Here is a 23,925-nt window from a genome sequence, read left to right on the forward strand (position 1 = left end):
CTAGAGGGCTAGCAAGCACGTGAAGGTGACGGCTTGGAGAAAGACTGTCGCACTGGTGATTCTGCTGGGGTGCGCCAAATACAAGAGGGGGAGGTGGTCTTTTTTGAGGGGGGTTCTCAAGCGGGCGTAGCCGCAGCCATACGCAGAGGAGGAGCTGGAGGCGACCCTGTGACAGTGGAGAGCTGTGGGGCCTCTGGAGCGTGCAGGCGTGGCTGCTAGAGGGCCGACATGAAGACTGGCTGGCATGTGGGAGCCGCCAAGGAGCAGCAGCAGCTGGAGGAGCTGTCACAGAGGACATGCGTGGGGCTGCGGTTGGTGATTAGCGACTGGTAGCGAAGGAAGGGAGCAGCTGTGACTAGCGTTAAAGTAGCTGCTTATGAAGTGCATGGCCCAGAAGGCATCAAAGGTGGATGGGCTGACAGCGCAAGGCGAGGTGCAAGGCTGGCGTGGTGCCGGCTGTAGAGGAGAGAACGCCAAATAGTAGTGGGAGGCGCCTAGGAACTGCTGGCAAAAGGAGAATAAGCGTGGAAGTGCGGGCTGCAGAGAAGGCCGCCAGGGCGTCAAGGTGCAAGGCAAGGCTGGGCGCAACCAGAGGTGCTCTAGTGAGCCAACAGAGCCAATGCAGTGGGTTTTCAAAGAGTGGGCCGCCTTGCAGAGGCGTGGTGAGAGAGGAAAGGAGGCGGTTTGAGGCGTCACTAGTGGGAATGGCTGGTGCAAAGAGAAAGAGAGGGATGATGGAATAGTGGGCTGGCGGGGCTGCTACAGAGGCTGGGTCGTCTTCAAAACAAAGAGACGTTAACAGGCTGGGACTACAAGAGGAAGAGAGGGAGGTTCAGAGGTGTAGCTGTGGTCTTGCTTTGGGGAACTGGTAGTGTGCTGGTGGTGTAGCAGAGAGACCTTCAGTTGAGGAGCAGATGTAGAGAACGAAGAGGTCAGCTATACAGAGAAGCAAGAGTGAACGGACAAGGAGCGACCAAGAGCTGGAGTGGGCTGATTGCGAGCGGGTGCTTGATAAAGCTGGTTCTGGGGATATCTAGGATATCCAACTCTGTAAGACGAAGGTCTGTTTTGAAATATAAGTCTTGTTCATGCTCTTTGGTCTGGTGTTCTGGTGTGTTTGCATGCGTGTGTGGAAGTGTGGCATCCTATAAAGGCGTAAACAGCTTTACTGCTTCCGTGCCATCACTTTTTGGTGCCTCCACAGAGGAGCAGATTTTCTCTGGTTTGTGAAAGAGAACAGGGGCTGTGTGAAGAAAGATTTGGAAATGGCTCAGGATTTTCTGGAGTATTGGGGATTGCCACAAGAGAGTGCAACCAGGTTTTTGGAAAAGATGGAATTTACAACTTTGATGAAAGACAGGGCAACCCCGGAGATCCTTTCTCAGATTTTGACTTATTGCTTGCAGGGTGATGCAAAAGCATGGCTACAGATGTTTATGACTACACACAGGAATGTTCATCGACGATCCTGAGTATCGTGTAGTCAGAGCTGCATTTTTGGCACAGTTTGTCCATGTGAAGAGTCCAAATGAAGTGTGGAAGGAGTTGTGTAACATTCAGCAAAAGGATGGTCAGAATGTGGATCAGTATCTGATAGAGTTTGGTAGACTGTGGAGTCTATGGTGTGAGGCTTTGATTCCTGAAGCACCCCCACAGATGATAAAGAGGGAGCAGTTTGTTGCTGGTCTGGAGCTAACAATCCGTCTGAAGGTGGAGCTGAAGAACCTAGATAGCTTTGAGGAGGCTGTAAGAGTTGCTCGTGAGAAGGAGTGGAAGGTGAAGCGTCTGAGGCAGATGGGAATGCAGGAAGAGCCAAGGAGGCTTGTGAAGATGCCAGAGATTGAGAGTATGCATCCTGGAAGAAAAGCTGCTGTTGTTCCTAAACAGGAGGATTCTTTGAAGAGGGAGGTTCACGAGGCAGTGGAGCTCATGAAGTCTTTAAGCGTGAATTGGATAGAGTCTGCAGGAAGAGGAAGAGGCATAAGTGATATGGGAAGGAAGACTAATGCATCATCTGGTTCTGGAGGAAATTCAGCAGATATTGGAAGAGGGAGAGGGTATCCGAGTGATGTGCAATGCCGGAATTGTGGTGAGTGGGGTCATATCAGTCCGCAATGCGAAAAACCAGCCAAAGCTAATGGTGGCATATATCAATTGTCTTTGGGAATGAGTGATAGGGTGAGTGGCCCTAATATGCAGGTGAAGGATGCAATCTAGTCCAATGTTTGTGAAGCCCATAAGGTCACATTTGCAGAGCAGGGTATGGGACAGATTAGCCTGTTGGAAATGGAGAAGGATAAGGTTTCTGGAATCAGCCCTGAAGAGCTTTCAGAAGGTGAGGAGGAGGAGGATGGGAGTATTGATGGAGCTCTGGATTGTGAAAGTGTTGCTAGTGCTGTGGAGCCTAATGAATTTGAGTATGGATATGACTTGGATGATCTCTTTGATACAGAGAAGAGTGATCACTTGTAGGTGCCAGTACTTCAGCCAGTCAAGGTGGAGTGTGATAATCAAGGTGTTACAAATGAAGATACTATGGATGGAGTATGTATGGATGATCTGGGTGATGAGTTGAATATTGCAGCTCGTGAGAGTGTGGATGATGAGCTGGACAGTGTTCTTGATAATACACTGGATGATCTGTTGAAGTTGGCTTCCTTGGAGAAGATTACTTGCATGCCAGTTGTGCAGGAAAGGAGTGATGGTGTGACTGATGGTGAGCTAGATGCTACTTTGGATGATGATGTGATAGATTCTGGAGGTGCGGTTGCTGATCATAAGGTGTGTGTTCCTTGTCATGCCCAAGAGAATGAGTCGGTTGTCAGTTGGTGAGGATGCATGTGAGGCTATTGTTGTTGGTCAGGGGGACCAAGATGCTTTGCCTGGCAGTTTGGGGAGCTTGGACTTGGTAGGGATGCCTGTGCAAGATGTGGAGAATCTTGAAGGATCGCCAATGGTCTTGAAGCTGGAGAAACTACAGGAAAGTGATAATGATGAGTCTGCAGTGCATGAAGTTGCTGTGTTTGGTGTTGATGGGCTGAAAGGAAATGGGTTTATGGTGGACACACCACATGTTGATGCTCAGCATATGGATGAGTGGTTTGGTTATAGTTCGAGTCTGGCAGTTAGTCCAGAGGAAGGGTTGGAAGCCAATGATGTGGGCTGCAAATTGAATGATCATGAGATGGGAGTTGATGATCAGATGTGTGTTATTTCGGTATATGATTATGAGTGGAACTCAGATGTGTCAGAGGGGAGTAGAGGTGAGGAATGGATTTTTCCATCACAAAACTATGTGAGCTGGTATGGAGGAAGAAGTGCAACAGTAGATGGTGATGAGGCCATATATGAAGAGCCCAGGGGGTTGCTGAAAGTAGAAGGTCATGACAGGGTGTATCAATGGTTGTTTGATAGAGGAAAATGCTTGAAGGATTGGAGGGTAGATGCACCGAGGTTTCAGTTTGATCCAGGGGGATAAATGGTTTCTGTTAGTGCAGCTGCTGGACATAAATGTCTCAGCAGAAAAAAGGGGGTTGCTAAATATGTGTGAAGTTTTTGGGGAACCTCAAACTCAACTTGTACATGTGTACATGAGTGTTGTTCGTGTTGTGGTAAAGTCATGGGAGCACCCATTGACTCAGTGTGGGCATCGTGGATGCGGCAATCAAGCATAGGGCTTTGATGGAAGTGTATGTGTAGAGAAAATGATCAGATTTTGGAAGCACAGGCTTGTCCGAAGCATGTTGGCTGGAGATAATATCAGCTGCTCGGATGTCTGAATGTGTGTACACGTCCCCAAGTATTGGTGTTGGTTTCATGGGTTGTGTTAAAGGTATGAAGCATGGGCAATTTAAGAGGTAAGAGGGCCTTTGTTGTTTTTAAATTGTGGGTGTGAAAGCATTACGCGGCCATTTTTAGGCCTTGAGAAATAATGAAATGACCAAACGTGGCCATAAATAAACGAGGCAAGCGTGGAGGTCTGAGTGGCTGCCAGCGCACACTATCTAGAGGGCTGGCAAGCACGTGAAGGTGACGGCTTGGAGAAAGACTGCCGCGCTGGTGATTCTGCTGGGTGCGCCGAATACAAGAGGGGGAGGCGGTCTTGTTTGAGGGGGGTTCTCAGGCGGGCGTAGCTGCAGCCATACGCAGAGGAGGAGCTGGAGGTGACCTTGTGACAGTGGAGAGCTGTGGGGCCTCTGGAGCGTGCAGGCGTGGCTACTGGAGGGCCGACATGAAGACAGGCTGGCGTGTGCGAGCCGCCCAGGAGCAGCAGCTAGAGGAGCCATCACATAGGACAGGCGTGGGGCTGCAGTTGGTGATTATAGCGAAGGAAGGGAGCAGCTGTGACTAGCGTTAAAGTAGCTGCTTATGAAGTGCAGGGCCCAGAAGGCATCAAAGGTGGACGGGCTGACAGCGCAAGGCAAGGTGCAAGGCTGGCGTGGTGCCGGCTGTAGAGGAGAGAACGCCAAATAGTAGTGGGAGGCGCCTAGGAACTCCTGGCGAAAGGAGAATAAGCGTGGAAGTGCGGGCTGGAGAGAAGGCCGCCAGGGCGTCAAGGTGGAAGGCAAGGCTAGGCGCAACCAGAGGTGCTCTAGTGAGCCAACAGCGCCAACGCAGTGGGTTTTCAAAGAGTGGGCCGCCTTGCAGAGGCGTGGTGAGAGAGGAAAGGAGGCGGTTTGAGGCTGGGAATGGCTGGTGCAAAGAGAAAGAGAGGGATGATGGAATAGTGGGCTGGCGGGGCTGCTATACAGAGGCTGGGTCGTCTGCAAAACAAAGAGACGTTAACAGGCTGGGACTACAAGAGGAAGAGAGGGAGGTTCAGAGGTGTAGCTGTGGTCTTGCTTTGGGGAACTGGCAGTGTGCTGGTGGTGTAGCAGAGAGACCTTCAGCTGAGGAGCAGATGCAGAGAACGAAGAGGTCAGCTACAGAGAAGCAAGAGTGAATGGACAAGGAGCGACCAGGAGCTGGAGTGGGCTGATTGCGAGCGGGTGCTTGATAAAGCTGGTTCTGGGGATATCTAGGATATCCAACTCTGTAAGACAAAGGTTTGTTTTGAAATATAAGTCTTGTTCATGCTCTTTGGTCTAGTGTTCTGGTGTGTTTGCATGCGTGTGTGGAAGTGTGGCATCCTATAAAGGCGTAAACAGCTTTACCGCTTCTGTGCCATAAGCGGCATTCTCATTGGTGTTTATTTGTGTTGGAGCTATATATATCACACGCTAACTTGACCTAGATCTCACCTATATATACAAACTCAATCAATATGAACTAGTCTTTTGGGAGCGTATATGGTGTAACTCTCTTCCTCCTTCTCTGTCTCTGAGTCACTATGTCCCTATCTCTTTGTGTTCATGTATTTCCAACATGGTATCGGAGCATCATTGATCTTGCTATTGTGAAGAGAAGAGAAAGGAAGTATCAATTGTGTTAATTACATTCATGTGCATGTTCTATGTTTCATTCAATCTCTTACATGTTCTATGTTTCATTCAATCTCTTACATTCAATCTCTTATTCATGTTTTGTAGAATTCCAATGATTAATCACTGTTAACAAGTTTATGCAGGTCCTTGGATGGTCGATCTGGACCACCTTATCTTATCCTAATTGGAATTGTATTATAGAAATGCAATTAGTGTGTGCACAACGTCACAAGCTTTCTATAGAGTCACTTGGTTTGTCATCTCATATTCTTATCAAAAGTTATATCATTTCAGATAAACAGCACTCAAAATAGGAAAACAGGCAACGTGTAGCTCGTGCGATAAATTTTGTGTATTTGCTCGGCTTCATTGAAGTTCGGAGTTGAAAGTTACGGTGTTTTTCAACTTTTACTCATTTTTCGTGTGCTATACGCTTTTCATGTTTTAATCCAACAATAGCCAATTTTTGGGCCCTTCCATGTCTTGAAATAGCAGTGCTCCAACTATTTTTGGAGTTACTCTCTTATTACATATCATGCTTTGTCTATTTTCGGGTACTACTTTTCATCGCCACTTGCTTTTTGTAACTCATAAATCACGTTCTATATTTGACGAGTTCTCGCTTTTTGTGCTCGTATCTCATATAACTTTACTCCTTGTTTATGTTCTCATTTCATGGTCTGCAAATTCTGTGATCTCGTTCTATACATATTCTCGCAATCCAAAATGGTAGCTTCTATTCTCATTAATGGTTTTCCATCTAGTCAACGATTTGTTCCCATGTTGTCGAGACATTGTTGCTTTGTATATGTGTATTTAGCAGCACTACCATATTTTTTTGCATGTGTTTTTTGAGACATTGTTCTTTTGATGGGAGCATGGTAGAAGATACACTATGTAGAGTATGTATTAGGTGCTGATGGGTGATAATAAAAACTCATCATAATAAGTTAAAGTTTCACAACAAAAAAAGGTAGTGCACACAAAATTTCCAAAACACCATGTTTAAATAGTGAAGGTGGTTACATATCAATTTCAAAGGGGATGCTATTATAGATTTCCTCATAGGTTTCTAGAGTGGAAGTGTACATTTTCATTCTCTTTGGAATCTGCTCCATGGGTATCTTGATACAACACACAAAGTGCAAAAGTATGCAAACTAGGGGCATATTAGTAAGCAGTTTACAAGAATAAGCATCTTCCATTTGCTTGTAGTATAGACCCTCAATGAAATAAGACCCCTTGTGAATTTCATTTTCCCACTCATCAACATAAATCTCTTTAGCACGTTGCTTAACTGAAATACAGTTAATGAAATAAGACCCCTTGGGAATTTCATTTTCCCACTCATCAACATATCTCTCTTTAGCACGATGCCTAATTGCAATACACTTAATGAGGTAAAAGTCTACACCCTCTTAGTTGGCTGCAGTTTCTAGATTCACTTGCAAAAGTGTCACTAACACGCAGTGCATTGCTTAACACATCATGATGGCCTTCATGTGTCACATCGTTGCATCTTTCTCATCCACATGGGCTACTGAATTGGGAAGAGGCGTGAAGGTGTTGAACCTCCAAGGTTGTACATGTGCTTTGTTGACACGTCTATTCCAATTCCCATGCACATATACATCACAAAAGCATGCCAATTTCTTGGTTGCAAGTCCTATTGGATCTCAAGGTGACCACGAATAGCATGCATTGAGCATGATTGCTTAATAGGATCAAAATTCCACTTTACCTCCCTAATCACATCTCCCACTTTGACCTCTCAGAATCCCCAAGCACATCCCTTTGTTTTGATGGACAGCTAGCTTTAGCTCCCTTAGATCACTTACCTTTGCAGAAATTGACTACGATTGTAGCATAGTTTAAAGTAGCCCCATTGGGCTTAAATTGTTCATGAGTCAGCGCCCTCTTCACAACAACCCTTGCCCCATCATGCTCTCAATTGGCAAACCATTGCAGAGAAGAAGTGACTCATCTCAATCCTTGTCAATCTTGTATACCTTGCAACAAAATAGAAGAGCCTATAAGTCTTGAACTCTGAAGCAACCCCATCAGAGAAAACCCAATGCTTCTTTGGTGTAACCCCCAATTCTTTTCCACTCATAGTGTAACATGAAGAAATGTTGGACAAACAATGTATCATGCACTCAGTCATCCTGATATGAAGAATTTAATTGTTTTGACAACTTCTCCCACCTTATAATAGTAAGTTACGTGCACAAATATTGTGCATCATGTAGAGTGCCAATGCATAGACTAAAACTCATTCTGCTATTTGAATGCACAATTCTATACAAAGTCTATGACTAAGACAACCACATTATTTGGGATATTAATAATACAGTCCTTGAATTGTTGTCCCTGCCACCGAGCGACATAATTGTGTGTGATGAAAAACTTCAGCTGGTCTTCAAGAATTATAGAAATTGCCAACACTACAACTCCTTATTCAAGGCATCTTTTCTCTTCTTCTTGTTTCCCTTCTAGTCTTCCACCTCCACATACTTAAAAACTTTCACAGTAATGTTAGGCGCTTGCTTGTTGGCCTCCAAAGGACAGCATGCCAACTTCTTTACACATTTTTTGTATTCCCCCAGCAAACACTTCCTATTGTGGAAAGTTGCATCCTCTTTCATTGGGTAGATTATTAACTCCCACAATTGGGGAGTTATTTCCTATGCCTAAGGAAAAGAAGGCAATTGGATGTAAGTGGGTATATAAGGTTAAGCATAATGCTGATGGTTTAGTGAGTAAGTATAGTGAGTAAGTATGCTGATGGTTTAGTGAGTAAGTATAAGGCAAGATTGGTTGCCACCAAGGGCTATGCACAGACTTATGGCATTAACTTTGAGGGGGACCGACCAAGACACAACAATTACAGATTATAGGTATTATGCTACATTCATTGATGACCAAACTAGGAAAGTGTGGGTTTACTTCATGAAGGAGAAAAGTGAGGTGTTTGCTCACTTTCAGAGAAAGATAAAGTGACTAACACACATAATAGAGTATATACAAGCGGTCCATAATGTGAACATGCTAAGAGGAGTGAGTAGATGTGGACTAGTCGGTGTGGTCTAGCTGTAGAATCAATAGAACCAATAAAGACTGCTAATTAGCACCTGCACACACTAATGGTACTACTAATTAAGCACCTGTGCGCACTACTAATTAATAGAACCAATAAAGACTACTAATTAGCACCTGCACACACTAATGGTACTACTAATTAGCACCTGTGCACACTGCTAATTAATACCTAAATCATGCTTAAAGAACATAGTAATTACTAAAAGTGAAAAGGTAATGCTTCCAAAACACATTATGATTTGATCAACTTGAAGTATTCACTTTACAAAATATCCAATGTTTGGAGCATCAACTACATGGTATGTAGTTGTAAGAACTCCTAGATTGGAGTGCAGCATACATATGGTGGCCTAGAAGATGTAGACATATGAACAAGTACAAAATATTTTGGGAAAGATGTATTGATTATACAAGAGGTCACACGTTCCCCGTAGATCTTCCTTATACCATTGGGCTACTTCCCTTTTGGACTTGTGGTTGTGGCTTCTTGAAGATTCCTCTTCAAAATGCCTTTGCATCTCCTCATGTAGTTTCCTTTCCCTTTCTTCCCAAGCTAACCTCTCTGCCTAAGTATCTGCCTCCATTTGTCTCCTCCAATTTTCTTATTTCCTCTTATCCTTTGCTTCCCTTTTACAGATTGTTCATGTAGGATTTTCATCACACCATCTAAGAATTTGTCGTCTCTTACTTCAACAGTGTATGTTTCAGTATACTCTTGACGATTGTCACTCTGTAGCCATAAAAATAGCCTAGTCTCAAGTCGTTCTTCAAGAGGAATTCTCTTTCCTTTTGGGAGTTTGATGATACATCTATGGGAGTACTAACCAGGTTCCCACCTCATTGTGACACACCTTGTAAGTTCTATTGTCAAGTATCAAAGTGTTTTTCTTATATGCCAAAAATTCTCAAGATTTTTAAAGAAATAAAGAAATCCTATGTATCATGTGCATTCAAGGAGTATTTAAAAAACCCCTTACGCTTACATACTTTTGTGAATAAAATAACCCCTTTTTAAAGAAATAAAGAAATCCTATGTATCATGTGCATTCAAGGAGTATTTAAAAAACCCCTTACGCTTACATACTTTTGTGAATAAAATAACCCCTTTTTCTTTCATAAACTTACGATTTTTTTCAAAATTAATTTAAAAACCCCCTCCTATAAATATAATTCTATAAAGTTTTTAAATTAATATACCCCTTCTGATGAACTCACATGCTACACCTACATATTTTTAGGTTAAGCCCCCAGGATCGAGTCTCAACAATATGACACAACAAACCATTAAGGTCTAGAACAATAGCTCTTCTTTCATCTTCTTTGTGCTTGGATACCCATATTGGGTCTGGCAAAGGATACCATCCTACGAGGATAACCCCATCCGAGGGATTCACAAAGCATAGCTTGGCTTCAATTTCTTACAAACAGTCACATGGCAAAGACGCTTCTCTAGCTACTAATGACGCATAATTTGGATATTCTTCGACATCTGATGCACCCATGCTTTACGACTCTTTCCAACTAGAGCCACAGTCAATTAGTGGAATGTCATCACCTAGAAAAAAAGCCACTAGTGCGAACATAAATATTGTACTATTGCAAAAACGTGAAAAAAGAACATCTTTCATTAGATCAAAATTTTTTTAATGTGGTGAAGTAGGCTGAAACATTCTAGATACAAGGTTTAATTACAAAAGTGTAAGTTGCAACAAGTGTGGTAATATTTTCCTAACAATGGCAAGTGAAAAATAGGCTTCAAAACAAACACAGGAAATCCTAGCTATGGGAACAATGTTATAACTTTTTGCAAGCATGTGGTTTGCCAGACTTCATTTCATCGTGAGCACTTTGCTAACTGGGCTTTGGATTTTTTTGCAAGTGTAACTTGTGGTGTGTGCACTTTCTTTTATTTCTCCTTAGTTTACTTGTGCAACAAGTGCTCCAACGGTGAATCATCTCCCACTCCCTTGTTCAGATATGCCTTTTCTTGACCTGCTCTCATGCTCCCACCCACTTTTGCAATAGGTTTAGCTTGCGATGTGGCTCCCACATCCTTGTTCAACTCATGCTTCTCTTGGCCTTTGACCATAAAGTCTTTCTCATCATTCATGAGGTTTGGGTAGTGAAGCATCTCCCACCTACTGCTCACCCTTATCTCTTGGCATCCTTCTTTAGTGCTATGCACACCCTTCTCTTTTTCAAGAGGTTTAGTTAGTGAAGTGTTTCAGTGCTTAGTCGACTCACCCTTCTCTCTACCCCCTCCTTTAGTGTTATGCACTTCATCCCACAAGTTTTTCTCCTCGCCTTTTTGCCACCTCCGTATCCATCTCAACTTTCCCACCTCCTACTGCCTGCCCCTTATTCAACACAACATTCCCTTCTCTTGCTGATATGTCTTTAATCACTTCTACAAGGTCCTTCTCTAGCTCACCTCTTTCTGCTACTTCTTTCATACTTGTTTACACTTCAGATACAACAACTGCCCCACATACTCATTAGCATATCGTCTTCCTTTGCATTACCCTATGGCTTGGCTGCATCCTGCAAATTCTCCTTCTCTACACCATGGCCTCTTCCCCCACCATCGCTCTCACTACATATACTCTGACCAGCCTCCTCCGCCCTCTCATCTATGCATGTTCTCTCCTCCGGTTCCTTTCCTACTAGTGATGGCTCCCATTTTTTATCATCATCATTGTCAGAGATGTCATCTTCACTCTATCAGTATTCTCTCGGCTATCATGGCCATCACTGCTATCATCTTCAATGTTGATTGGTGGTGGAACAGGAAGGTCTTTAGTCTTGATAGTGGTCCCCTCAACTAGATGTTCATTGAAGGAGTGAATCCCCACATCATCCTTGACCATTCCACCACCCGCATCATCCTTGACCAACTTTGAGAATGCCTTGTCTTTCCCGTTTACAGATACAGTCTCTTGATGCCTTGTTCTTTGAGTAATATTTTTTGTTGTTGTATGTTTTGTATATGAGTAAGGATGATGACGTGCATAGTCACACATGTCAACATAAAACACATTAGAGCATTTCTTCTTAGAAACACAAAGAGACCTTGTTAAGTATCACATACAGCAAGAAGATGCTAATTATCACTAGAAGAGGAATCGTGTTCATTAATATATACTTCAACTTACCATTGAGAGAGATATAATCATATACTTCTACTAGGCAGACATAGAAGTTTACTAGTATCTAGCTCATAAAGCAAGATGGGTGCTACTTAGCACATAATCTTGTCCATAGTGCTAAATAGCACAGCTACATTAAGTAAAGTGCTAAGTAGTAGCTTGCTAACATTAGGTAATGTGGTAACTAGTACTTGTTGCGCATGATCCAGAATGCTAAAATATATGATTTGGCGACCTTAGATCATGTTATTTAGTAGTTAATGACTTGAAATAAGGAAGGAAATTGCTAATTAATAGTGCCAGACATGCTAAGCAAGACTTAATCACATCCAGCATGGTGCTAATAAGCACCAGCTCTGCTGACATCTTGGATAGTTCTTAACACTACTTCCTTCTTGTAGATGATGCTAATTAGCACTTGTTATTATGTCTACAGGTGCTAATTATCACTCTGTGTAGTATGTCTATAGATGCAAAACTGTAGACATACTACATAGTGCTAATTAGCTTGTATACTGCACCCCTGTAGACATGCTAATTAGCACCTATAGATATACTTCAAGGTGCTAATTAGCACCTATAGACACACTACAGAGTGCTAATTAATACTTTTAGACATTCTGTAAAGGCTTATTTAGCACCTACTGACACATTAAACTTACCTCCATCAAACCCCTGGAAGCCCACACAGGACATGGCACTTGATAGTATATGTATACCACAGTTTGTAGTTTTGCATTTGTTACCAAGTTAGCATACAGTTGCAAAATAGAGAGAATGGTAAGAAAGTTTGTAAGCCAGAACCACAAGCATGTGTACCTCTTGGTTTTAAGAACATGTAAACCGCACGCAACACATTAAATTCCCTTCACTTCCACCTTCTCAATAATAGGGAGAGGTGTACATGATGGGTGAGGGGAGATGAAACCATTGTACCCAACGTGTGCTTGTCGATGCATCTCCGACACCAGTTCATATTCACCTTCCAACTCCTTAATAAACTCAACTTGGATATGTATTTCAACCTACAAGAGTAAACACATGCACATAAGCCACTTACGGAAATGACATATTATAGCATGTGGCCACATCACAATAGAAAGAAAAAGAGTTAAACCCATCACCTCCAACCCCAAGAGATTTGAAAGCTCATCGTCATTGATCCCCAAAGCAAGCAACTTTATTGTTAACTTATGGCTGGCTATTTGCACACACAAGCAAAGTTTGGCTGGCGAGTTAGGGGTTATGTTAGGAGGCAAAGCAACCAATGCATCTTCAGCGACGCATATCATCTCTTTCAGTGTTTTAATAGTTGACTACACTCTGTTGTTGCTCTTCTGTGCAATCCTTGCCTCCCCAAACTTTTGTGTCAATGAATTCAAGCTACTCTTTACCAATTCCAGGGCCTTCTCCACATCAGCACAACTAATTTATTTACCTTTGCTAGATAGCCTAATGGGCTGAAGGAGGGATTATCAAGCAGAAACTCCAAACACCGCCCAAATGCATCTTTGCTCGACATTGGGGTTGCTACAAATTTACTACTTTGCATATATTCTGGGTGGGAGGCCTCTTTGTACACCACCTTCTTTTCCTCCTTTTTCAAGGACTCACTACCGAAAATATGGTTGATTCAGAAGCTACCATCTTGTGTAGTGGCTATCAAAAAATTCCCCCTTTTGTATTTTATCAATATACTCTTCTACAAATTTAGCCCATGCAAACTTCATTGATTTTCCCTTCCTAAGGACCTCTAAACTTAACTCGAGCACATAGCCCCTAGTGAATGTGATGTTGACCTCCTGGTTTATTGGCTTCTTTTGGTATACCTTCTAGTGGAAGAGTGCAAGATATAAATACATCTCTAGGCGAACACTATTGCACTTAATGCAGTACTCCAAGGGATCCCTAGGATGGTTGAATAAAGATAGCCACCCGTCCTCTGCCACATCAGAGTCCTTAAGCACCTTTGGGTCTATGCCTTCAATAGCAAGCCCCCTTTGTGCATTGAATTACTTGGCTCTGTCACACAAAGCACTTCTTGGTGTGGATAATTCACCTCAAGGGTCCTCCACCGTGTTGCACATGAAGACAAAGCAACGTTTATCAATTTCTTATTGATTATACATTGCAAAAGCTAATCTCTACATTGCAAATTGCGTTGTCTGTATTCAACAAAAAGCACACACGAGAGATGTTGAAAAATGTGGTGCCAAAGAGAACAAGGAAGAGGTAGGGAGTGAGTTGAGTAGCGAAGAAAGTGCAAATCATAGCATGAAGCCACATGAGCAAAGAGATATATCCCACATTAATGTACAAGCCCAAAGGTGTACCTCCTCATATAAAAGGGGGACATTCCAAGCAATTAAAATATATCACTTGCACACATCTCAAGTCTATTTATGAGTACAAGTCTTAATCTTGTAACCTAATTATGCTTGAGTCTATTACACATACTCATCATCATGAGTAAACTTAGATTACACCCACCTCAGATTAATTCACTCTAATCACATTAGATTAAGTGTAGTATTACCACTAATCACCTTGCTCATGCACATACTTGAGCTTGAGTCTATTGCACCTTGTAACCTAATTATGCTTGAGTCTATTGCACATACTCATCATCATGAGTAAACTTAGATTACACCCACCTCAGATTAATTCACTCTAATCACATTAGATTAAGTGTAGTATTACCACTAATCACCTTGCTCATGCACAAAATGTCCATGATTCTCAACACAATATCAGAGCATTCCCTATCCCCACATTACTAATCTTAGTCTAGATTAGTTTAAATCCTTCACAACAATTAGTCACTAATCATAAGCTTATCCTATTTCCCTTTTTGTGGTGCTAATTTGCCAAGCCCATTTCTGACTACTCTCTTCACACACCCTTGCCCAAGATACTTTAGGGGCTTCATTATTACTCTATTGCTAACCTATAGCCCAAGGGAATTCATTAGGGCCAAAAACTTTTTAAAAAATGGCCGTGTAAGGATTGGATTAACTTTCTTAATGAAATTGATTTAACTAAAATAGTAGAGGCAAATAGCTATATTAAATTCATCTCTTTTAGCTATATTTAGAGGAGAGTGTCTTTAATATGCCATCTATCACGTACCTATAGTGTCTTTAATTTACTTATTCTTGGCAGTGGCAGTCTTACCTACTTTAGTACATGTTTTCTAAAATAACTTATTTCAAATATCTGAATCCATATCATACTTCTCTCTTTTACATAGGGCATGACGTGAGTTTTCCCTCTCTTTTCTTTTTACTATCTTTTTTCCTCTCATCGCCATCTCTTGCTTTCTCTTTGAATCATTTTTACTACTATGGCAACTCGAAAGGTGGATCCACACTCAAAGAAAAGACACCATATCAACTTGGTACTATTGAAAAATAGGTAGAGGGAGAGGAGGCACACACACAGGAGAAAACCCTAATGTATATTACAAACCCTAACCATAGAGGAAAGCCATCTCCCTTCTCACACAATGCATAAAGCCATAATCCATAATACACACAACACACTATGAGTTGTGTCCACACACTACTAACCCTAGCTAATGACCACACACTATGACCAGCTGGACGCGGTCATTTATGTCTCACACATGCTGCTACCTAACATGCCAGAACATAGCATAGCTGGCACACACTGACATCAAGCTTGAATCTCAACAGCCCCTCTCAAGCTCATGATGTACTGTCATAGATGAAGATGTAGATGAGCTTGGGATATCAAGGCTCTCAACACTCCCCCTCAAGCTCATCCCACGTACTCCCAACATAGTACGGAAGTACTCGAACATCTTCCTGCTAATTGGCTTTGTAAAGATGTCTGCCACCTGCTCATCAGTCTTCACATACTGTAGATCCACTGTACCATTTAGCACCTTCTCTCTGACAAAGTGATAATGGACCTCTATGTGTTTGGTCCGCGCATGAAATACTGGATTCTTGGCCAACTGTATACTGCTCATGTTGTCACAATGAATGACAACTTTGCCATCACTCAATAGGCTCACCCAAATCTGCCAAGAGACTTGTTAACCATATTCCTTCACAAGTAGCAATGGCTGCACCCCTGTATTCAGCCTCTGTACTAGATAAAGCAAATGTAGGTTGCTTCTTGCTACTCCAACTCACCACAGCACTTCCAAGTGTAAAGGCATAACCAGTAGTAGACCTCCTGTCATATGAGCTACCTGCCCAATCAGCATGTAAGATTCCTCCCCCAACCCCTTTTTGATGTCTAGTATCTTTCCCTGTAATCAACCCTCTTCAGAAATATAAAGACCCTGTTGCTAACTATTTTAGCCTAGAGAGAGAAAAATTATTCTAGAGAGAGAATATTCAGATTTTGAATATTTTTGGATAGAAAAATATCTCTTATAATTCAGATGAGTTCCCCTGAAACAGAAATTCAAAAAGAATTTTCCAATGTGCAATTGGAGTTAATTGGAAATAGGTATAAAGAACCTTAGTCTAAGGGTCTAGATTTTCAGAAATTTTTGGATTATGGTCCAATTAAGGTTCCTATGGGCCAATAGCATCAATCCATGTGTAGGGAGGAGATAAATCCAATTTGTAAAAGAAGATACCCAAAAATGAGTAAATGCTCACATAAGATGAAGAGTTGAAAATGTACAAGGTTTATTAGTAAAAAACTATGAGCAATATTAAAAATATGAGATATTTTGGGTATCCAAAAATGAGTAAATGCTCACATAAGATGAAGAGTTGAAAATGTACAAGGTTTATTAGTAAAAAACTATGAGCAATATTAAAATGATTCCATTATGACACATATGTAAGGAAGGGGAATTCTTTAAAGGAGGTGCATATTTCACATAAGATGAAGAGTTGAAAATGTACAAGGTTTATTAGTAAAAAACTATGAGCAATATTAAAATGATTCCATTATGACACATATGTAAGGAAGGGGAATTCTTTAAAGGAGGTGCATATTTCACATAAGATGAAGAGTTGAAAATGTACAAGGTTTATTAGTAAAAAACTATGAGCAATATTAAAATGATTCCATTATGACACATATGTAAGGAAAGGGAGTTCTTTAAAGGAGGTGCATATTTCACATGCTTGAATGAGTTTTAAACTCATAAAAATTGAGATATTTCATCTCTCCTCTCTCCTCATTTAAGTCTAGTTCCAAAAAGTTAGCTTAACTGACCTAAAAATGGTCAAATATTGACCAAACTGATTTAGAAAATTCTAGAATCAGTTTGTTTGGTTAGGAGCTCAATTTTTCCTATAAATAGAAGCCTCCCTCTTGTTGAAAAATATATAGTGTTTATGCATCGTTACTCTACTCCACCTAAGCCAAGAACTGTGAATTCATTTAATAATTCACTAGTTTTTGGAGCTTCCCTCTTTCTTCAATCTCCATTAGTGGCTCCATCAACATACTTAACCAATTGATTGGTTGGGGGCCTCTACCGTGAACAAAGAATCAAGCAAGTTGTAAGGTAATTAGTGAATATTGATCTTTCTATAATTTCTCAATTTTTCTCTCTTCTCAACCCCTCTCAAGCTTGAGAAGTTTAATTGGTATGGTTTTTTAAATGCTATTGAAGTTTGAATAGTAGTGAAGAGTTACATAATTTAATAAATGCTATTGAAGTTAATTTTCATTTATGTTTAAATTCTAATGATTTTTATGTAAATTCTCTCTCTCACTCAAGAAATGGTCATACTCATGACCCGTTCTCAATCCAAATCAAGCTTTTCATAAAGCTTTTCCTTAACCCAAGATTAAGCTATGCTTGAGGTCAAATTAATGGCTTTTTTCTATGCTTTTAGTTTATGTATATTGATGATTCAATCCATTATGGATTAATAATCTAATTAGAGATCATTTTAATTATTTCCTTAATGATAAGCATTATCCCTTAGAAAAATTGAGATTTATCAGTCATAGCAGCGGAGCTATGGCAAAATTTTTATAAAAATTATGCATAAAATAATTTCATTCAAAGCATAAAAAGAGGACTTCCTACCATATTCTAGGAATTATCATCCTAGATTAATTGAAAGAATTTCATTACAATCATGGAGAAATTGAATTTTAATATCATGCATAAAGGATAAGTTTTTATATCAAAAGTGTTATTTTTACCATTTTTATTTCATGCATAGAAGTATGCATAATGGATAAATTTTTATATCAAAAGTGTTATTTTTACCATTTTTATTTCATGCATAGAAGTATGCATAATGGATAAATTTTTATATCAAAAGTGTTATTTTTATCATTTTTAATTTTCATGCATAGAAGTATGCATAAAGGAAAATTTTTTTATATCAAAAGTGTTACTTTTATCATTTTCAATTTTCATGCATAGAAGTATGCATAAAAGAAAATTTTTATATCAAAAGTGTTACTTTTATCATTTTTAATTTTCATGCATAGAAGTATGCATAAAGGAAAAAATTTTATATCAAAAGTGTTACTTTTATCATATTGGATTTCATGCATAGAGGTATGCATAAAAGTTGATTATTTTATTATAAAAGTGTGACTTTTATCATAATTGAATTTCATGCATAGAGGTATGCATAAAAGTTGATTATTTTATTGTAAGAGTGTTACTTTTATCATATTGGATTTTATGCATATAGGTATGCATAAAAGATATTCTTTTTATGCTAAAAGTGTGATTTTTCTCATAAATGGATTTTATGCTTAACTTAGATGCATAAGAGAAATTCTTTTATTCTAAAAGTGTAATTTCCTACCAAATTGAATTTATGCATAAAAGATTGATTTAATTTCGAAAGTGTTAGTCTCCTTAAATGGAATTTATGTATAAATAAATGTGTAGAGAAATCTTATATCAAATATAAGAATTCTCTTTTTTTTTTTTTTTTAAGAGATATGAAATGTGATAAGATGTGATAAGAGGTGTATGAGATGTGATAAGAATTGATAAGATGCGTATGGAAAGTGATAGGATGTGATAAGAGGTGTATGAGATGTGATAAGATTTGATAAGACGCGTATGGAAAGTGATAGGATGTGATAAGAGGTGTATGAGATGTAAAAAGATGTGATAAGATGTGTATGAGATGTGATAGAATGTGTTAAGATGAGTTAGGATGTGTTAAGATGTATATGGGATGTGTTAGGACGAGAATGGATGTAATATGGTTGTATGAATGTGATGTGGATGTATACATGTAGATGTATATGTATGAATGTGAATGTTGATGTGGATGTGGATGTATGGATGTAGATACGGATGTGTATGTATGTATGTGGATGTGTATGTATGAATGAGGATGTAAAAATGGACGTATGTATATAGATGTGGATGTATAGATGTATGTATGTAGATGTGGATGTATGTATGTAGATGTGGATGTATGGATGTGATTGTGAATGAAGAGGTGGATGTGAATGTATGGATGTAGATACGGATGTGGATGTAGGTATGTGAATGTGGATGTATGAATGAGGATGTGAAAATGGATGTATGCATGTGAATGTAGATGTATGAATATGAATGTGGATGTGTGGATGTGGAAATGGAGGTATGGATGTATGAATGTAGATGTGAATGTATGCATGTAGATGCGTATGTATGAATGTGAAATTGGATGAATGATGTGGACGTACGAACATGGATATGTATGTAGAATAATGAATATGAAGATGTATGTGAGATAATGTAGTCTATATGAGTGAATGGATGAGAACGAGTACACACTGAATGGAATGTGGAATAAGTAATGTGGTCCGAGAGTGGATAATATGGAAAGACAAGAGTTCGTTATAGAAACTGTATTTGTGACTGTTTGTAAATGACTGTTTTTATGTCAAGAATGCTGGAGAAGCATTTTGACCGTCTTGAGGATTAAGGTCATGAAGACTGAACTGATAAAGTTGCAACTGCTGACGGAGAGTCAATGGAGGACGTCTCGCGTAGCAAGGTCGATCGAGGTCTTGACCAGCCTCGGCTCGATTTAAATGGTGAGCTTCCGGTACGGTGGATGAGGGACCAAGGAAGCGGCCTATGAGTGAAGCGCTAGGTCACCTGCGAAGGATCCTAGAGGGTGCTGACCATACGGTGCTCGGGCTCTGGGTCGCCGAAGATACCCACACGTGCGTCGTGGAAGATATTGGAACAAGGAGAAAGAGTTGTTTTCTGAAATCGGGCATGGATCTGGTTGATTGGCCTTGCTGGTCCTCAACGGATGAGTCCATGGCTCTTTTATATGGATCTATGGGTTGATCTTGCTGATCTTCCACGGAGATTCCATTCTATTATATGAATATATTGCCGGTTACTATGAGCTAGGAACTATGGAAAAGGCCCCTGAGAGGACAGGTGGTGAGCGTTCTGGTTGCCAATGATGCCATAAGTATACCGATGAAAGAATGACTGGAAATAAGGATTCAACTAGAGACTTTGAGGATTGTCATCAGTGACATAATGGTTTTATTAAAGGATTGTTTTAAAGCTAGTTGATGCTAAGAAAAAGGCAATTTCATATTGGGTGTGTAAGTGGTATGACTAGTTTTATGTTTGCATGAACTTCCGGCTAGGGGGCCTTGGAACTCTTTTCCTTGGTACCCGGGACAAAACCTAACCAAATCCCAAATTGGATCCCATCACTACAGTGGTTGGGCGGTTGGCTAACCCATGGGATCGGCGGATGGGGTTAGGCTGGACTGATGGATCCGTAAATCGAGATTTAATTTCTATTATTACGATAGATGAAGTAAATCCCGGATAGAAATTGTTCTATGGATAGGAATCAACGGCTGTGCCTCTTGATGGGGAAAAAAGCGTTGATCCCAATGATCCAAGTGCAAATTCTTCCTTGATTTGACTAAGTACCGTTAAAGGTACAGTCAGATCAGTTTGATCAGTAATGATCTTGACTACGTTAGAGTAAAGAGTTATCCTGGTGGAATCGCCCGTGCTTTCCGGGTAAAGGAAGTTTTTCCGGTTTCGGTTTTGGACAAACCGACGGATTAGTCTCTTGTTCGGACATCCGTGGGCGAGGCCCCGAGTGTGGGACCCCTGTCCCGCGCGAGAAGTGCTACTTCCGCTGCTAGTACCCCGAATCAGTTGCTCAGTGGGAACAGGGATCTCACAGTTGGTATCAGAGCAGGTTTTGAAAGCTAATAAAGATAATTAAATTCTTATCTGAAATTGGTAATAAGAATTCAGAAACAGCATTTTCATAATGTATTTTCATTCCGTAAGCTTCTTTAATGAAGAAATTTTAATCAAAGAAATTGTTTTTATAGATGGAAGTTCCACATTTATCTGGTATTCCTGACCTCACCCAGCCTCAAGATATGATTGCATTTGCCTTCGAGCATCTCATCTCTTCCGCTTTAACACGAACAAGCCGAGCAAGACTCGCACGCCATTTCGAGGAATTATATTTTCCTAACCCAGTGGAGAGACAACAGCATAAGTGGGTTGCAGGGCTATATATCCACGCCTCTTATAACCGGCGTGCAATGCTGAGGCAGAACCTCTCATTGGCCATGATTTTGATAAAGCTGAAAATGACGCATGGTGTCATTCTATATCTTTCAACGCCTCAAAATTTCAGACGTGCTTGCCGAGTTTATAGACTCCTTAGTCGATTTATTCCTAAGGAGAAAATAATAGCTCCCTTCGCAGTTAGAGAACTTATGTAACAGGGCATGACTATGGCCCAGTACGGTCCTCTTATATGTCTTTCGAGGAGATTTTGAACTCAGAGCCGAGTTGCTCTATGTATATATTGCAACTTTTATATAAATAAAGAAATGTTTTTCGGTTAAAAAATTCCTGTTGAATAAATGATTGTTTATGGCGAACGATCTACTGCTGATAAAGAAAAAAAAATCTGTTATCGGACATATGTCATAGATCTCCAATAAGATCAACTGAGGAGCCAATTATGTCAAAAGTTTATCAAGACGCACAAAAAGGTTGTAATTGTTTGATATAATTCATACAAATTGTTAATTCAAATTGAAATTCGTAAATTAGTAATTGGGTCTTCAATTGGAAGTACCGCAATTGTATGGAACCCTGACTTGCTTGAGACCTAGACATGATGGTATTTACCTTATAGTTTCGAGTATCATGACTATCCGTATATACCGAGGGTATAACTGCAGCTCTTTACCGACAGTATATACGAGTAAATCTAAGACTTGAAATTATAAGCGTTAATGCTATCCAGATGATGATTTTGAATGTGGTTGATATGATTTTTAATTCTGTTTGGGAACTGATGAATTGATTTGGATTCTGATTGAAAAATGATGATCCCTGAAAATGGGTTGAAATGTAATAAGCTGAGCGAAACCACAATGTGGATGACTGGGACGAGTCCCTGTAATGATAAATGATGAAAATGATTCAGCAAATCACTATGAGATTAGTGGATTGTGCTGTCAAATTGTTACTGTTAATACTTGAGACGGTAGATCAAGTTAAGGGATGACAAATTGAGAACTTGCTTAACTTAAATTCCGTGGAGGAATGTTCAGAAGGAAATTTTCGGTCTAATGGCCCATTATCGTGTTAAAGATATGAATGATATGATCTGAATGAATTGTTATTTAATGATGAATTCTATAAAAGGGATATTTATCCCCTTATTCTGTTGGGTTGACCGGAATATAAGGAACCTGTAAGATCCCTGTTCCCACCGAGCAACGGATTCGGGGTACTGGCAGCGGAAGTAGCGCTTCTCGCACGAGACAGGGGTCCCACACTCGGGGCCTCGCCCACGGATATCCGGATAAGAGACTAGTCCGTCGGTTGTTCCAAAACCGAACCCGGAAAAACTTCCTTTACCGGAAAGCACGGGCGATTCCACCAGGATAACTTTTTACTCTAACGTAGTCAAGATCATTTCTGATCGAGATGATCCAATTACATCTATAAGGTACTTAGTCAGTTCAAGGAAGAAACTTGCACTTGGATCATTGGGATCAACGCTTTTTTCCCCATTCAAGAGGCACAGCCGTTGATTCCTATCCATAGAACAGTTACTATCCGGGATTTATTTTTTTTCTATCGTAAAAACAAAAGTTTGAGTCTCGATTTACGGATCCATCAGTCCAGCCTAACCCCATCCAATCCCATGGGTTAGCCAACCGCCCAACCACTGTAGTGATGGGATCCAATTAAGAATTTGGTTAGGTTTTGTCCCGGGTACCAAGGAAAAGAGTTCCAAGGCCCCCTAGCCGGATGTTCATGCAAAATAAAACTAGTCACACCACTCACACACCCAATATGAGATTGCCTTTTCACAGATTCAACCAGTTTAAAACAATCCTTTAATAAAACCATAGTATCACTGATCACCATCTTCCAATTTATCCAGTTGATTCTCAATTTTTCCATCATTCCTTCATCAGAGTATCTATGGCATCATTGGTAACTAGGACGCTCACCACAGGGGCCGTTTCCTAATCCCTAGCCCATAATACTCGGCAATATAATCACTTATCAAGATGGACTCTCGTTGAAGATCAGCAAGATCAACCAACAGATCCATATAAAGAGCCATGGACTCATCCATTGAAGACCAACAAGGTCAATCAACCAGATCCATGCCCGATTTCAGAAAACAACTCCAACTCTGTTCCAATATCTTCCTCGACGCACGCGTGGGTATCCTAGGCGACCCAGAGCCCGAGCACCGTATGGTCAGCACCCTCTAGGATCCTTCGCAGGTGACCTAGCGCTTCACTCATAGGCCGCTTCCTTGGCCCCTCATCCACCGTACCGGAAGCTCACCATTTTAATCGCACCGAGGCTGGTCAAGACCTCGGCCGACCTTGCTACGCGAGACGTCCTTCATTGACTCTCCGTCAGCAGTTGCAACATTATCAGTTAGGTCTCCACGACCTTAATCACAAGATGGTCACAATGCTCCCCCAGCAATCTTGACATAAAACAGTCATTTACAAACAGCATTTACAAACAGTTTACAATACAGTTTCTATTTTTACTTTCATTTTTCCACATTATCCCTCATCAATCCACATTACTTATTCCATATTCCCTTTATATGTATACTCATCCCATCACATCATTTTCCATCTCAACACTTCATATTCCTTCACATCACATATCGTATATTCACATACATACATATATCCACATCCACATCCACATTCACATCCATACATCCACATCTACATCCATACATCTATTTTCACATCCACATCTACATCCATACATCATTTTCCATCTCAAC

The sequence above is a fragment of the Cibotium barometz genome, chromosome 45 (assembly GCF_041138505.1).
Source record: "Cibotium barometz isolate CiBa-2024 chromosome 45, ASM4113850v1, whole genome shotgun sequence".
Lineage (NCBI taxonomy): Eukaryota > Viridiplantae > Streptophyta > Polypodiopsida > Cyatheales > Cibotiaceae > Cibotium > Cibotium barometz.